This window comes from Trichomycterus rosablanca, chromosome 2 (assembly GCF_030014385.1).
Source record: "Trichomycterus rosablanca isolate fTriRos1 chromosome 2, fTriRos1.hap1, whole genome shotgun sequence".
Taxonomy (NCBI): Eukaryota; Metazoa; Chordata; class Actinopteri; order Siluriformes; family Trichomycteridae; genus Trichomycterus; species Trichomycterus rosablanca.
Genome location: NC_085989.1, coordinates 2,939,038 through 2,946,785, shown reverse-complemented (window position 1 = coordinate 2,946,785; position 7,748 = coordinate 2,939,038).

Below are 7,748 nucleotides of genomic sequence, written 5' to 3'. Positions count from 1 at the left end.
AGCTGACCTGGATCCTCTCCTCTGCTTTCAGATGCTTTGTGGTTCTAATGGAGAAGCTTCCCTTTGATATGATTGAAGACAGAGGAGCTCGCTCTGTGTTTTTTTCTCTCCCCACCCTGCAGGCCAGCCTCACAAAGGGAAGGAATAGATTATCCCCCCTTTTTCCAAAACCCCACAAAGTCAGCCAGTCCACAACATTATCATTTTGGAATATGGCTTCGCTTATTCAGCCTGGCACTGCCAGTTTCAGAGGAGCTCTGGGCCGCACAAATGGAAAAATGTCCTTGTTTTCTCCATTTGTTACACTCACCCACAGGGTTCTGATAATACGTTATCAGATCAAATCCTACACAAGAGTTTACTGTCGATGTACAATGTAATTAGGTAAAAGTACTAGTAATACTGTTAATGGGTCAGTAACATGACATAAATCAATCATAATGTTATAAGTAAATGATGTTTCACTTTATTTTTTTTCTATAGTCACATTTCTAATCTATCAAAATACATTATTATTATTTTATTGGGTTTATTATAATTGTTATTATTATTAGTAGTAGTAGTAGTAGTAGTAATAGTACTAGTAGTAATAGCAGTAGTAGTAGTAATAGGATTAATAGTGGTAGTATCAGCAGCAGCAGTAGTGGTAATAGTAGCAGTAGGAATACTAGTAGTAGTAGTAGTATTTTGATTAGCAGTAGTGATAGTAGTAGTTGTAGTAGATCAGTAGTAGTAGTAATAGTAGTAGTAGTAGAAGAAGTAATAATAGTAATAGCAATACTAGTAGTAGTAGTAGTAGTAGTTATTTAATTAGCAGTAATAATAGTAGTAGTGGTGGTAGACCAGTATTAGTAGTAGGAATAGTAGTAGTAATATGAATAGTAGTAGTAGTAGGAGTAGGAATAGTAGTAGTAGTAGTAGTAGTAGTAGTAGTAGTAGTAGTAGTAGTAGGAATAGTAATAGTAGTAGTAGTAGTAATTTGATTAGTATTAGTAATAGTAGTAGTAGGAGTAGTAATAGTAGTAGAAGTAGTAATAGTAGTAGAAGTAATTTAGTAATAGTAGTATAGGTAGTAAAATCAGTAATAGTAACAGTAGTGGTAGTACGTTGAGAAGTAGTAATAGTGGTAAAAGTAGTAGTAATTGGATTAGTAGTAACAATAATGGTTGTAGTAGGATCAGTAGTAGTAATAGTAGCAATAGCAGTAGTAAATGAATTAGTAGTAGTAACTGTAGTAGTGGTAATAGGATCAGTAGTGGTAATAAGATCAGTAGTGGTAATAGTAGAAGTAGTAGTAATTAAATTAGTAGTAGTAGTAATAGTAGTAGTAATAGTAGTAGTGGTAGTAGTAATAAAATTAGTAGTAATAATAGTAGTAGTGGTAGTAGTAATAAAATTAGTAGTAATAATAGTAGCAGTGGTAGTAGTAACTGAATTAGTAGTAGTAATAGTAGTAGTAAACGTAGTAGTGGAAGTAGGATCAGTAGTAGTAATAGTGGTAGTAGTAGTAGTAGTGGTAGTAGTAATAATAGTAGTAATGCTTGTATATTCAAAATAATTACAATAAATCAAAACAAATAAATACATAAATTGCATAAATAAATTGTGTATTATAAATGATTGTAAATCAGAAACCTTGAAAAATATTTGAGTCATAAAAGGACTTTTGTTGAGAAATTTTTATTTTCTCAAATCTAATGTGACACATGATTTACATGCCAACTTACGTTAAAAAATTACAACAGTTGTTCCATAAACACAAAAAATTTAATAAGAGAAAAATACAACAAAAATCCTTCTGTGTGCCAACCCTGGTGGTAAAATAAGCGGACAAAAGAAATGTGTGTAGTGGTTTTTATTTTTTAAATCCCATAATAATAATAATATAAAGTGCAGATGTGAAGATTACATCAATCATGTCAAACACATTTCCTGTAGAGTTAAACTGCACAAACCTATAATAGTATATAAAAGAATAAGTGAATGTAATATTATAACACTAACGTGTAGCTGACAAATCGAGTGCAGCAGAGAAACGTTCCCAACACACCGTGAAATCGATGCCACGGCGAATCGAGGCAAACGGGGTCTCGGTCAGGATTATTATGCCGTTCCTAATAAAGTGGCTGTGTATAACGTGCGCTCATCGGCCTGCTTCAGCATGCTTCCTTCAATCTGTTGAATTCATTTAAACTTCACAAGCAGGGTTTAAGTTCTTAAAAGGTTTAGCATAACAACGCTTCGACGTGTGAATTCATAAATTAGCCAGCGAATCGCTGTACCATGTTCACGATGCGAAACGTGCAAAGGTAAGAGCGGCGCTTTGGTCTCGTTTTCTTACTGCAGTCTGACGTTTTTAAATCAGATTCATGTCGGGACATATGCTCACTGTGTAGCGCATAACATCATCTAGAATCTATGTGGTACGTTTATGCTGAAGGGCGAGTAAATTAAAATTCAGCCACAAAATAGGAGTGAAACAGATTTGCATAGAACTTCCAAAAACGTAAACATGTAACGGAGTAAATGTAACTCACTAATAGTGTGGAGGTAGCATGGGTCTGATCGTGGATGGGTTTGAAGTGTGTGTTATTTTCACATGAGCAGACGGGTGCCGGAGGGGAGTGACGGGGCACTCCGCATTAGGACGCTATAATCTGGTTAGGCTAATCTCAGCGGTTTGTATGCGGAGGGAAAATGCTTAAGAGCTCCCAGGAGGAGGAACGGCGGTCTCGGAGGGTCTCGGGCCTCCAGCTCTGAGCAGACGTGAATGTGAATGAATAAATGAATGAATGTAAAGCTCGGCTCATTCTGCTAGACGTGGACTCTGAATGTTGAGTGAGTGAGCGGAGCCGCGCTGAAGGCCAAACAGAGTTTTCCTTCTTTCACAAGTTCATCCATTTTACACCGGGAACAAAAACCAGGGAAATAAATAAATAAAGGAAAGAAAGTCGGAATGTAAAATGGTAATTCTATTGAATTGTTATAATTATTTTATTAGTTTATAGTATTTCGGTTATGCAGCAGAATATATAGTGTAACATTTGGCCTGTGTGTGTGTGTGTGTGTGTGTATGTGTGTATTCAACCTCTTCTTGTTAGTTTGTTTTAATCATGAAGTACACAGATCCACCTCGGCCTGATACTCATACTGTGTTCTTACTCAGAACCTATAAATGTGAATATAAAAAAAAAAAAAAACTAATAGAAAAACTAGGGTGTGTTTCTCATTTTCTTAAATGTAAATATCTAAAAGGTAAATAAATTATCTTATTCTGCTAATTAATTAGAAAATACTCAGCAAATAATACATCAACCCTAAATGGTTACAGAATTAAACTAGAAAAAAGGTTCAGACCTGGGTCTCTCACAAACACTACCTGCTGCACTACCACCAAAAAATTGCACAGCTAAATAAATAATTATGCAATATAATAATAATAAGAAGAAGAAGGAGAAGAATATTAAGAATAATAAAAAACTTATGAGCTTTTCAAATATATTTAAAAAAAAATAATAAAGTTTTTAATTTTTGATTCATGACAGGGTTGATTGACTATAAAAGCGTAATAATAATAAAATAATAATAATATTAATATTAAGAATAATAATAATAGGAAAAAGTTGAATACTAAGATTAATAAAAAGCTTATGAGTTTTTAAAATAAATAAATAAATAAATTAAGTTTAAAATTTTTGATTTATAACAGGGTTGATTCCATGTTATAGTGTATTCATAAAGACTATAAAAGCATAAAAATAAAATAATAATAATAATAATAATAATACAAAGAAGAATACTAAGAATAATAAAAAGCTTATGAGCTTTTAAAATAAATAAATAACGTTTTTATTTGATAGTAGTGGCATTTAATTCATGACAGGGTTGATTTAGTGTTATTGTATATTGCATAAAGACTATAAAAGCATAATAATAATAATTATCATTGTTATTATTATTATTATTATTATCATAATCATCATTATTATTATTGTTATTATTATTATTATTATTATTATTATCATCATCATTATCATTATTATTATTATCATTATTATCATTATTATTATTTTAACTATTATTGTTATTATTATAATTATTGTTGTTGTAGTTATTATTATTATTATTGTTACTATTATTATTATTAATATTATTAATATTATTATTATTATTATCATAATCATTATCATTATCATTATTATTATTATTATTATCGTTATTATTATTATTATCATTATCATTATCATTATTATTATTATTATTATTATTATTATTACCATTATCATTATCATTATTATTATTATTATTATTATTATTATTATCATTATTATTATTGTTATTATTATTATTGTTATTATTATTATTGTTATTATTATTATTGTTATTATTATTATCATCATTATCATTATTATTATCATTATTATCATTATTATTATTTTAACTATTATTGTTATTATTATAATTATTGTTGTTGTAGTTATTATTATTATTATTGTTGTTACTATTATTATTATTAATATTATTATTATTTATGTACATTTTACATATATTCTTCCAAATGTCCACAATAATAAAGAAGTACAATCACAATATATAACATTAGATATAAAATATATTTGTTGTATTTTTTATATTATTTCTGGTTGAGCCACCTGATTAATATTTTATGCAATGAAAGAATAATATATTCAGCAGATTATTTCAGATGCTTATATTGATGTATTTATAATTTATAATGACAAATTTACTGGCAAGATAAACAGATTTTAAAATTCCTGAATTGTTCAGCTTTTTATCTTTGATAAAATCTATTGAAATATTTTTAAACTGTGTTTATTTTTTTCTCTTCATGTCATATATTATGTTTCGGTCACACTCAGCCGCCGGCACGGGTGCACGAGCAGGCGTTAATGGCTTATGGTAAACGTCCTATATCGTGTATTTATTCATCTAACCCTTGGTCACGGCTCTTTAAGCTCATGAAGAAGCCAATTAAAAGTGGCCTACAGACACGAAGGTCAAACAGTAACAGACCGGGTCGTCAGCGCGCCAATTACCAACAGCTGGTGCTCCGCCGAGCTACATGAACCCCGGAGTAATTGATGTGAATGAGAAATTTCTTCTGCTGATTGAAATCTAATTGATTTCGATACTCGAATCACGGCTACGGTGGCCTGCGTGGGCTATTTTACTGAACGTGTGTGTGTGTGTGTATCATTCACTGTACGTATCCAGATTCCCATTTATTTACAGCAAATGAGCTTCATTCTGGCACGGCGGCCTTTAAGCCCACGGCGATGCAAATATCCCTCGACTGTGGTCGGTGTTACAGACGTTCCAGCGGCTTCTAATTCATGGCAGATCCAGACAAATTTCCTCTCAGCTGAGGGTGAGAGTTTGGTTTTCTTTCCGACCTTGGACCTTCGTTCCATGTACGTTTTCATGGGTGCAGTCGCGATCGTGTTCACAGCCGACGTTACGAGAAACCACAAACGTAATAAAGAAGTGAAATTATTTTTGTAGAACTTGAAATTTAAACACTGCTGTGTAGCACATTAACCGGACACTTTTAACGACTCGAATCAGCATCTGTCTGCTCACTAGTCCAGTACCTTAACCACTTAGCTCCACTACATGGACAAAAGTATTGGGACGCCCCTTCTAATTATTGAATTTAAGTGTTTCAGCCACAGCAATCGCTAACAGGTGTTATAAATCAATTATATAATGAAAATATATGCTTCCAACATTGCAGCAACAGTTTAGAGAAGGTCTCTTATTGTTCCAGCATGACTGTACCCCTGTGTACAAAGTAAGATCTATAAAGACATGAAGTTCAGTTAACCAACAGCTCTGGAATGAACTGGAACATCAACTGAGGCTTTCTTGACCAACATCAGTGCCCATCCATACAAATGCTGTCATCTGACTGAATGGGCACAAATTCCCATACACAGAGATACTTTAAAATCCTTAAAGACTTTTTTAAGCTCATAATATCACACAAAGGTCACTCTGTTTTAATATTATTTGTTTATGAAACCGGACGTCCGACAATCTCATGGTCAGGTGTCCAAATACTTTAAATACTGTATTAAGCGGTATTACAGTATTACATTTTGTTGTTTGTTTCCCCGTATTCCCGATGATTTTTTTTTTGCACACACGCAGACACACGCTGGTCACCACGAGGACTCTACCACACACCTTATCAAAAACATTTATAGATGCTTCTTTTTTATACAGCACACACAGGCGGTGTCGGATTCCTACAGTGAGTTTAACAGGGAGGAACACGCTGTGCTCTCTTTATTCCTTTATCGCTCCTGTTGTTATTTCCAACAGACAATAGGCGTCTTTCCCTGAAACGGACATAACTGATTGTGTCTCTGCTGGACCTGACCAGGCTGGTCTACTCGAGCATCATGTGTATGGGGTTGTTCATGTGTAAAACATTTGAAAAGCAACGTGTGTGCATGGTTTGCAGAGGTTTTTGCCACATAAGGGAACCAAGAATTCATCATTTCCAACTTTACTTGTTTAAATCATCAGATGTAAGTGAAAATAGTGGATGAAACCGAGTCAGGAATAGAACGGCTGGCTTGTTGATATGCTAGACCATCCTCTTCAGCATCTGCGCCCACTAATGAGCCCATTCCTGCCCTGTTTTATCTAACCTCCCAGGATGGGCTATTAGCATCTCCAAAGAGAGAGACAGACAGAGAGAGGGAAAAAAAGAGACAGAGAGAAAAAGAGAGACAGAGAGAGAGATGGCCGTACAATCCTGGTCCTGATGGACAGAGCAGTGCTGCAGAACACACTTTCTGTTTCAAAGCCTCCTCTAATAGGTCCCTTATGGAGGCAGCACGGCGGTGGGGAGGAGAGCGAGATGAGAGGTTAATTTGGGCTCGGCCCAGGTGATCCGCTCAGTCAATCCTCCTCCTCTCCACTCCATCCGCTTAATGATTATTAACACGCTTCAAATGCTTAAGGAGCCCTGGGAGCCCCCGGCCCAGCCTCCCTCCCTCACTGTCGTTCAGCTCGTCGGAGCATGAGGGGAAATCATTATGCTAACGAGGCCGCCGCCACTGTTTTTATTTCCTCTAATCACCCCCACCTTCAGGGACGAGCCCAAGCGCACGCACACCGTTCCGGCCCGGGCCTTATAAATATTTCCCCTTTTTCTCGCCGCATTTGGTTAAAAACGGAAGAACAAAGCGGGCGGCGCGTTTGCCCCGAAACCCTGACGGTGCGAGCTGTGGGAGGTTTTGATTTTAAAGCCGCCGTGGATAGAGCTGGCTCCGCCGCTGAAAAAAACGGGATGGTTTTGAAAATCGACGCTTAGCAGCGACCCTCGGGCGATAATCTTTAACTGAGGGTCGCATCAGGGTGCGTTTTTATGGAATGATGGATAGATTAGAAAAGTGAATGCTGAATAAAAAAACATTTACATTCAGTTATGTTGGACATGAAGCATCCAGAGCTGCAAATTTCATTAAAAAAATGTCCTACAAATACAAATGAGCATTTCTGAGAGCAAATGTGGGTGGGTTATTGGTTTTTTTGTCATATCAAATACTAGTTTGTACTAGTTGAGTAGAGCAGTGGTAGCTCAGTGGGTTCTAGGCTGTCAATCGCAGCATTGGAAATACAGCCAAGTGCTTATGAACAAAAGTACTGGGATTAATGTGTGAACAGGTGTAAAAAATCTATTACATAACGGAAAGTTATATGCCTCCAACTTTGCA